Below are 9,968 nucleotides of genomic sequence, written 5' to 3'. Positions count from 1 at the left end.
CTTTGTATTGTTACAACTGTACTTTTGTCCCTATAGTCTGTTTGAAACAGATACCTGTGTTTGAAACACTGGGTTTTTTCTTTTTCTTTTTTTTTGTTCTAACACCCTTAAGAATTTGTACATCAGCTTTTTCTTTCTTTTTTTTTTTTCCTAAGCTTTTTTTATCTTATTTTGTTTATATATCTGGTTTGCTAGATTAGTTCGATTAGGTGTGGATTTTCCTCATTTGGGTAGGACTTTAGTTCATTGGTGGATGTCCTTTTAATTGCTATTTAATTCAACCTTTGGAGGGAACAGCGAGTGGGAAAGAAAAGAGTGGTCGGGTGTTTTGGTAAGTGTTACACATTTTCCCTGAGTTTCATATATTGTATCTTCAGTTGCATGTTATCTCTTAGCATTATACCATCTGGCTTGTTCTTTTTAAAAATATTCATCTCATGTATGTAAATGCCCTTTTCAAAATTAAATACCACAGTGTGGATGCTTGATCTTTCAAGAACGATTTGTCTAAATACGTATAGCCACTGGCACAGGATAGTTCTCCAAGTAGCAAAGTTTTGGACCAGATTCTTCTCATGCCTCAGGGTCAAGGCAGAAGTCACATGATATATTGTCGCACTTGAAGTCTTTTTCTTCCTCTTGTTGTCCATTTTAAAACTTTCAGGTTGCTTGAGCTGAGAGATGTGTGGTTCTTCAAAGCATCACAAATGCATTATTTCAGGATTTGGGGTTGGTTGCGGCTAAATGAGAGTGTTAAAACTTGCAGGCTCCTGCCATTGCCTCCCCGTTCCTCGGTCTCCTGGCAGCACTCATCCCAGGGGCTGTCAGGTGTTCGTCCTGCAGGTTGGTGTGATGCTCCGCTCTGGCTCACCAGCAGCTGCTGGATCTCATTAAATGGGTGCTGGACTGCCTCCAAAGCCTATGCTTGGTTTACAGTAGCTGCAGTAATGCAGCCCTGTTTCTCCCCCATCCAATTTGTTCATTCTCTGCACCCTTGAAAGTATGGATTCTCCGTCTACTTTTGTTAGCTGAGTTTTGAATACCCATTTCTAAACTTGAAGGTGGCCACCCCACCTCATAGATCCCCTTTTTTCTACTTCCAGCTTCCTATTACAGAGTAAAGTTACTTTTGCTCAATTGCTTCTGGCACATCTGTTCTCCACTGTGCATGCAGTGACAGCTGGGGGTATATGAGGCCATCATGGGCTGATAAAAGGAAGTGTTGGAGAGTAGTTTCTTCTTATAGAAAGTTTCTTCCCCTGCCCCTAAATGTGTTTCCAAGAATGAGAAGCTGGAAGAAGTCCTAAACATGATTCTGAAGCTACTGAAATTGGGAGTGAGTGAAAGGAACAGCACACAAAAAAGTTTGTGGAGAGAGAAACAGAGTAGTTCATTTTTGTGTTCTGGTTTGATTTTACTGCTTTTCCTGTAAAGAAGATTAGAATGAAAACCATCTAAAGACGTACATTTTTGTTGCATTGCTTGAAAGCCAGCTATATTCTTATGGCCCTGTTAATGATTACAGTTGAGTAGGGAGATAAGACATAATGTAAGATATAGTCTCCTGTAGTTAGTCATACAAGCATCATGTGCTGATGTATTGTAGATTTTATTTTCCCTTATTTGATGAAAGGCATCACTGGAAATAGGTGACTGATTTGTCTCCTCAGTGGAGCAGTCTGTATGTTTCTGACATATGGAGTGGCTTTATGGTGTTCTGGTACTAAAAGCTAGCCTGTGAAATGTTCACTTTCTGCTGTAAGCCCTTAGGCAGCATGGTTATGATTTGCTGTCACGCAGGAGGCTGTTTATGCCAGTAAATTTGAGTGAAGTTTTGTGCTAAAAAGTAATGTGACAGCTATAACTTCCATTTCTCTTCATAGGCCAACCAGACTTGCTACAGTCTCTTAACCAGTTGTGTTGTATTGTGTAAACGGGTGTGTTTTCTTTAAGTCATTCTCTCTCTCTCTTGAAATCAAATAGGCAGCTTTGGGAGGCAGAAAAATTTTAAAGGAGGTTATTAACTGCTCTGTTATTTTGCATGCAGTTTAAATAACATTCTCCTCTTTAAGTGGTCATCTTTAAAATGATCTTTTAATACATATTAAAACCTCATCCACAGCTTCTCTGTTAAGTCTTTAGTGTGTTCTTGCAGAAAAAATGAGAGGATCTTGAGCTTTGCTCTGATGAAGGCCACGATGCTTTTGGTTTCTAAAGATGGAGTGTGGGGGTGGCAATTTGCTCATGGAGCATGAAAGCATTTAGTTCTTTCCCTGCAGAATCTCCTGCAAGAGAGAACGCCTGTACACAAAACACATGCAAAAAAATTGAAGCTGGAGGGCTGTTGATGAAGACTCTTCTAAAATTAAAGACTTGGTTATTTGAACATTGTTCAGAAAAGAGCCTAGTAACACACTGAGCTTTTAAAATCATTGTAAATATTTAAAACTTGCAGAGCTATAACTGCGGAAATGCGGATCATGATTTTCACAAATGAGAAGAAAAACACTTAAAAATAAAAGACTTTTAAATTTTATGGTGGTTTTTTTTTTTTTAATAACCAAATCCAGGAGTGGGGGTGGGGGAAAGGAAAAGCTTTGAAGTCTCTGAGATCTTTTCCCTGAGGTCAGAAGTTTCTGGTGATGTAACATACAATACAGACTAAGCCTTCACTTATCAAGGTTAAAGTTGACGGAGCTTGTATGAACTTGTCAATCATAGGAAGCAGGCAAAAACAAGCCAGCTGTTGTGAGGCATGGCTTTGAAAATCCTCTGTGTTACAGTAAATGAGACGCAGAGGTTGAGACAGATTCAGTTCTGCGAGGCTTTCAGACTGGCTGGCACGTTTGCAAGGATGCAAAGCTCACAAATCCAGTGAATATGGGTAAAAAGCTGTAAATCCTGGTAAGATTGTCTTGTCTTTAGCGTTAAAGCGTGAGAGAAGTGTGTGTCTTATTTACCTTTTTTGGTCAGCTCTGAACAGAAATTAGCAATATTAATTCATACAGTATTTCTTTTGTTCTTCAGGTCTTTGAGCACAGGCTGCATCTTCTGTCCCTATCAGCAGAAGCTACAGTAGCAAATTAGAAACGATGCAATGCGTGGTACAAGATTTTATTTTACCTAGTGTAATCGACTGCTCTGTTTGCTGATGGGTTGGGAGAATAGGGGGAAAAAACGTGAGTTAAAACCAGCTAAGATGCTCTGTGTGCATATGCTCGCACACACGCGCTGTTTTTAGCAGCTTTTGTTTTCACAGTTGGCATCATGCACACTGGAATTAGAAGGCAGTGCCTTTCGAAAATACTTGTTTTCTGGACTGAGGGCTGCAGTGCCGTTGTTGTGGCTCAGGGTGCCAGGCTCGGGGTTCCTCTCGGCTAGGGGTGGTGCGAGAGCTTTTCATCTTGTTATTTTCCTGGCAAGCCTGTTACTGTGAGTGCAGGCTTGCACGAAGACCTTTTCCACAGCAGCAGGAGCTATTAGCTGGGAGTGTAAGAGAATTGGATGTGACTATTGGAAGCAAGCGGTGAGTGTGGCTCTGAGTGAAAAGATGTCTATTGAAATGTGTGCATATGCATGCTAATTAATTTAAATAACTGGTTTAGGATTTTTTTTCCTTTAGAGATGAGCTGTGTTCATTTTGTGCTTGCCTGAGAAACCCAGGTGACCTAGCTGTTTTTCACAGTGTTTCATTTTATAGCTTTTCTTCTGTTACCTAATTTTTGTTCAGCTGCAAGCAGCTGTTTTCAGTAGCAATAGCAACAAGAAATAGCAACAACATATGAGGAAAAAAAATAGATGAAAAAGAATCAAAGGAATGGCGACTGGAATGTAGGGGTTTTTTTAGTAAATTGATAAAACAATCATTCTTCTTTAACCTTTTTTTAATGTGACTGTGATTTCCTTGTTAGCAGTGTTGGAAAGTATTGTCTTTTGTCTCTGCAATGGTTGCCATTTGTGTAATATGATGGCTCTCGTTATACTGTTGGGATATTCTGATGATTGAATTCGGTGTGTAAGTACAGAACACATTAACTGGTTGACTCAAGTGAGTAGAAGTCATTTTAATTCCATGCAGGTAATCCCCTGTGTGCTAGGACAGGCATGCAATAGATAATTTTTATGGCTGTATTCCTACTTGCTTTATCTTTTATAATTTATTTTTGATGTGCAACAGAATGGAGGAGGAGCTTTTGTGTTCTGAACTAAGGAAAGGAAAACATCCCTCCCTCTGCCCTTTCCCACAAGATTCTTTCCTTCTGCATAAAGGCCCCTGTGCTACTCTAAGAAATTTAATTTTAATTGGATTTGATTTTTATTGTGGGTCCATGCCTTTTGCTGTTACCCATGACTGACTGGCCTACATCTATCCATCAACATAACTTTGTTTAGGTAGTGCAGAATTAGAGTGGGTCTGTTGAATTTATTTCTGATTTTCATGGGGAGAGGGGTAACATTTTTAGAGTGAGAGAATGAGAGATGAAAACATTGCCATGTGTATGTTGCCATGCAGGCAGGAGAGGAGAGAAATTCTGGTGGGATTGAGGGACTGGCAAGCAGCGTCTTTTATCATATTTCACTCTGTGATAAAGCCAGGTGATAATGCAGGGGTTGTTAAGCTAGAGTGACACTTTGCTTTATCATATTGGGTGCAACAACTAAGCTGTATTTAGTGTAACTGACTAAACAGATAGCTGCCATTGAGGCAGATAATGTTAACAGGCATTCACAGACAGAACTGAAAAACCAAGACTCGCATCATGATAAACGTGTTGTGGCGTAACAGTGATGTGCCATGGCATATACTTTGTGAAATATCTTGCTGGTTTTGTACCTTCAGTTGTCTTCTGAAGTATATCAGGCCTTTTTTCTTTCTTGAGAGAGAGAGAGGGAGAGAGAGAGAGAGGGAGGGGGAGAGAGAGAGAGAGAGAGAGAGAGAGAGAGAGAGAGAGAGAGAGAGAGAGAGAGAGAGAGAGAGAGAGAGAGAGAGAGAGAAAGCATTCTCTCATCATTCAGCATTCATTATTGGTTTCATCTTAGCACATGCTTTGGGTTTAGGACCGTTTGCTTCAGTAGTGCATCTCAAATGGTAGTTGCCATCATCTGTCTCTTCAGACCAAGGCAGTGAACAGCTCTACTTCTTTGTAGTGGCTTATGTGCTGTGCATGACTGTTAGGGTACAGCCATCATGGTCATTAAATTACCTGGTTTATAGAGGGTCCTTTATTCTTCATTTGTCTTTGAAGATTTTTAACTAGTTTCATAGCCCAAGTTATCATTTAGAATCTTTGGAATATGCTTTATGTGTCACTACCTGATGAGTAGTGTGTGCTGTACTGGCTCAGTAGTGATAGTAGATAGAGTGTTCATCAGAAAAATGAACCACTGGTAATATAATTACCCCAGTATTGGGTTTCTTCATTGTGGTGGTGTGCTGTCAGTGTCTCCTTGGTATTGCAATATTGAAGCCAATTTAAGGGCTTCAAAACCTTTGGGGTCCTGGAGCCTCTAAAAGAAAAAGACACGTGGGACTCAGATGAGGATTGAGATACCTAATAAAAGTGAGATGTCTACATGCAAGTGAAGTGCTGACTCAAGTTATAATCTGTAGAGAACTTGAGTGTGATTCTAAGTTGGCTAAACAGTTGGCTAAACACAGGTGTCTAGTGAGACCTGAGATAGCCCAACATATCCCACTTGGCTTCCAGCTGCCACCTCTTAGGGGAACTGATGCCTTTGAATCTTTAAAGTTTCTGAAATTGTAGGAAAACCTATGTTGTTGTTTCAAGCAGACCTATACTGTTTAGAAGAAACTACCCATTTTTGCAGACCATTGCAGAAGTGCTTTTGGATCCCACTGTGCCAAGTGCCAGGCAAATACACAATGAAAACATAGTTTCGGCACATAAAGTTTATAGCTGAAAAAGTAACATATTGGCAAGGGTTGTGCTTATGAACAGGATTTTGTCATATGCAAAGACAGTATTTCACAATTGCTTTAAGCCATATAATTATCTGTTTCAAGCCAGGTCAGGTCCTTGATCCAGTTTTATATGGGGCTGTACAGTGGTACTGCTAGTACAATGGAGAGAGTGGGAAGACAAAACTCAAAATGGCCTAACAAGGAGACAGCCTCTTCTGGCAAAATACCTGCATGAGGTCACTCTAAAGGGACTGCAAAACTTTGGCCTTGATTTTGAGGGCGTTTTTGTTATTGTATGGTGAGGACTTTTATGGAGGAGTCATACTCAGGTATGAAGATGAAGGCCTTTTTCCAATGTAGCTTGTAGTTCTTGAGAAGGAATTTAAGTTAAATGAGAAACAGCCACTCCATTTGCTCTCTTTTGCCAGTGAGTTAGTGCAGGACACGTTGTTGCTTACATAACTGTACTTATGTTTTATGGTGAAACTTTTGCACAGGGGTCAGGTCTTTAACAAATGATACATTTTTCAAATATTGGCTAATGCATTTTTGCAAAGCTTATCTAGTCTACTATTTTGAAGTTGGAGTGTCTTGTGGCACTGTTTGGGTTGGCCTGAAGCATCGTCAAGAAATTGTAAATCAGACAGATAAGAATCAGACACATATAGTTGATTGAAGTCACTTTCATTTATTGAGGTATGACATTCAATCAAATCATTCTACCTCTGTCTAGATTTAGTCAAATCCTGAGTATGGGGCAAATGAAGGAAGTGGTTTGGGGTTGTTTTTTATGGCAACCAAAAATGTTATTCTTCTGATAGGCATCTATACATAATGATTCATTTTTGTAATTGCTCATTGACTCCACTGGCAGGCTCCTCTTAACGTGTGTGTGTATATGTACATATATATAGTTTAACTTTCATGTAAAAGCTTACATTACTGTTACCTGTCTCTGGTTTGTTAGAATAACCTGTTGTGTTATTGCTTGGGAGCCTGGGGGTGTACAGACTGGGGATGAGACTTTGGAGGGTTTTTTCCCCAGCTTAGTGTTTTTTTGGCCTTTACATTGCAATCTTGAGCGTGTATGCCCCAGGCTAATGGAGCCAGAAGGAAACAGAGAGATGTACTTGTCCGTTTAGATAGGAGATACTTAGTGCCAGTATGGAGATGCACATTCCCACCCCCATGGCAGTAAGTGGTGTTGTGCTGGGTGACTGTGGCCATTGTGTGAAACTGCTGAGCTACAGAGCAGAGCTCTTCCCATGCTTACCTGGCCCATGAGTGCAGAGCCTCTTGTCTCTCCACACAGACCTCCTCTAGGAATGCTGAGCCCTTTTCTAAATGAGAGATTCTCAAAAATGTGGAGGACTGGTTTGTATTTTCTGCCCTCCACCATTTAGATATGGAGGCTCCTATAGCTAAATACCAAAAGCAGATGCAGTAAAAAAAGGTTCATGTTAGACTCCTGTACTAGACTCACCCTTAGTGAATATCACTTTGTATCAACAAAGACTCTTAATTACACTTCCTTTGCAGTCCAGGCTGAGCGGTGTAAGTTGTCTGACAGTCAAAGCTGTAATGTCGTGGTGTGCCAGGGCTGGAGAATGTGGTGTGAGCTTTCCCAGTTCTGTTGCTTCACAAAGGCTCTTGCATTTGGGAAATTGTGGCATTGTATTATGGGGATGGGGGAGATTTGGGTTTGAAGATGACTAAGAGTTTAATGTTTTTGATGTTGACTGGTTTGTTATCTAGAATGAAACTAGTAATTAAGTCATTGTCATATTTTCAGATTACTTAAAACTGTTCTGTCTCTCTCACTTTGTGATGCTTGGTTATAAATGATAAATTCCTTTCAGTGGTATGTTATCCTTGCATAATCCTATGAGCCTCATTTCCAAACCAGCTGTATTCTGGGCACATTATTACATGATGCACCAACAGATGTAAAGCAGCTTAGTGGACTTCTTGGTATTGATAATAATGTAACACCTTTACAGGTTCTTGCCACTGTGTTCTCCTGGGGCTTGAAGCTTGTTTTCTTTTCCTCCTTTCTGGACAGTAAGCTTGAATCTCTCCAAAATAATGTGATAAGCATGTTTTGCATGAGGACCCACTCACAGTGTTGAATGTAGCTACCACTTTTCCTCAGACCTGTTATCTGTGGCACTGCAAAACTTTTGATTAATTTTGTGGAAGCTATATGAAGACACGTGTGTAATCTCTGAATTGTATCTCCATGTTTGCAAATGCGGCATCTCTGAATTTCTCTCTGCTGTAATTCTTTATTTCCTTTTGCTCAGTTTTGGAAGGTGACAGGACTACTGAAGCATTCATTGCTTCTGAGCCAGGGTAATATTATATATATATTTATGTATATATATATGTATGTACCAATATATTGGTTACATGTTTTGGATATGCAGATGTGTCAGATCAGTGATGTACTCTGTTCTGTTTGCTTCCACCAGCACTCCCACTCCCAATCTGCATGCAAAATTCATAGTATACTTTGCAAATTGGCTGAGCTAATGCATGTGATTGATGTCTTTGAGACATTTCATGCCATGCCCTTGATTCTTCTGTGCACCTGAGTGCATCTGTTACCCTGTCTTATGTTATGCCTTATGGATGTGAAGATGAATAGGGAGGCCTGAAGAATTTTTGCATGGGTTAACTAGAAGAAAATTGTGCTCTTCGTGGGTTATGTTGACAATGAAAAATGCTGGTTATAACACAATATTTCATACTTTAGGCCTGCAATCTTCATCTAGTAAATATTTCCATTAAAATTAGTGGAGTTATTTACAGGCCTGGTTCTGTTTACATTGAACTCACTAGGGGAGACCAGCTGAGTCTTTTAATGCCACACAACCAAATCTGAATAGCATTGTCTTTATGGTCGTTTATATAATTTTTTACTGCACAAAACTGTCCTTCATCTAGTGTTAAAATAGGATTCAGTAAATACTGTTTTGTAAAACAGAATTGACTCTGAATTTGTGAGATGACTTGAAATTGTCTGAACCAACTTCTATTTCTTTCCCAATTTGTCTTTATCTGGTGAGCACAAATGTATTACCTGTTTTGTGGCAGAGTACAAGCTTGGAGCTGCAAAAGCCTATTTCCTGACTAGAGAAGTAGAGTGTAAAATTAGAATAAACCCAAAAGTATTTTTAAGATAAGGCCTTTTTGGCTATTGTTTGTCATTTGTGCTGACAGGGTAAAAGAGGTTCAAGTTTAAAATAAGGAAAATACTATCTTTTCTAAATTTCCTTTTCTGCCTTAGTTTCAGGAGATACTCATTTTCCATTTTCCAGTTTTTTAGCTTTAGCAAACATTTTGTTTGCACTTGTTTCATTTTTCAGCAGTTATACAAAAATTCAACCTCTATATTCATAATTAAAGTTCATAATATTCAATTCACATTTAAAAATTACACTGGAGTAATTAATTTTGCACTTAGGTAAGAAACTTGTTTTCCACACTTTGTTACTGACTCCGGAGCAAAAAGAGAATTAAATTTTAGTATTAGGATTTCTCTTCTGGAGACAGCTTTATTTTCTACCAGCATTTGGACATTTGACTGTGCCACAGGAGGTGTACTTGCATTTGACTAAGCCATGCACACTGCAGCACCTCAGTTTACCTGAAGGTTGTGTCGTGTCCTGTGGTGCTCCATACCCTAATTTAGCCTGACATTATGTTTAGACTCATCACATTAGATTAGGTACACTGTGTGTTTCCATACATGAGAGGATGTTTTTGTGCTGTACAATTACCATAGATTGGAGGAATTGGTGTTAAATGTTGGATGTGATCTCAATGTTCAAGCTTCCTGGGTTGGAGTGGTGGCCTTGCTCCGAAGGAAGTAAATCAGCAGCATACTAACAACGTGTTCTTTTCTCTAGGCAAGCTGACACTGGGGCCCTAAGGGAAAACTCACAAGAGAAGAGGGATCAGCTGGACCAGAATTTAGGCCACAAGTGGAAGGCATCTGTCAGACCTTTGCATGTGCAAGAACCTGCAGTTCTGCCTCATGAGA

General features: G+C 39.6%; 1 long non-coding RNA gene across 3 annotated transcripts; it reads left to right on the top strand.

Moving 5' to 3' along the window:
- Nucleotides 1–2,683: 2,683 nt before the first annotated feature.
- LOC127466194 (uncharacterized) lies at nucleotides 2,684–9,960 on the top strand. 3 transcript variants are annotated; one of them, XR_007902648.1, is made up of 4 exons: nucleotides 2,684–2,904; nucleotides 7,924–7,984; nucleotides 8,227–8,275; nucleotides 9,835–9,960. It is a non-coding gene; the product is annotated as an uncharacterized LOC127466194 (long non-coding RNA). The 3 variants fall into 3 exon arrangements; XR_007902647.1 differs by lacking the exon at nucleotides 2,684–2,904 and adding an exon at nucleotides 3,136–3,526; XR_007902646.1 differs by lacking the exons at nucleotides 2,684–2,904; nucleotides 8,227–8,275 and adding an exon at nucleotides 3,136–3,526.
- Nucleotides 9,961–9,968: the final 8 nt, after the last annotated feature.

Source organism: Manacus candei, unplaced genomic scaffold, assembly GCF_025592945.1.
Source record: "Manacus candei isolate 608988 ecotype Guabito, Panama unplaced genomic scaffold, ASM2559294v1 h1tg000640l, whole genome shotgun sequence".
NCBI lineage: Eukaryota > Metazoa > Chordata > Aves > Passeriformes > Pipridae > Manacus > Manacus candei.
This window is presented reverse-complemented; position numbering and strand designations above follow the sequence as displayed.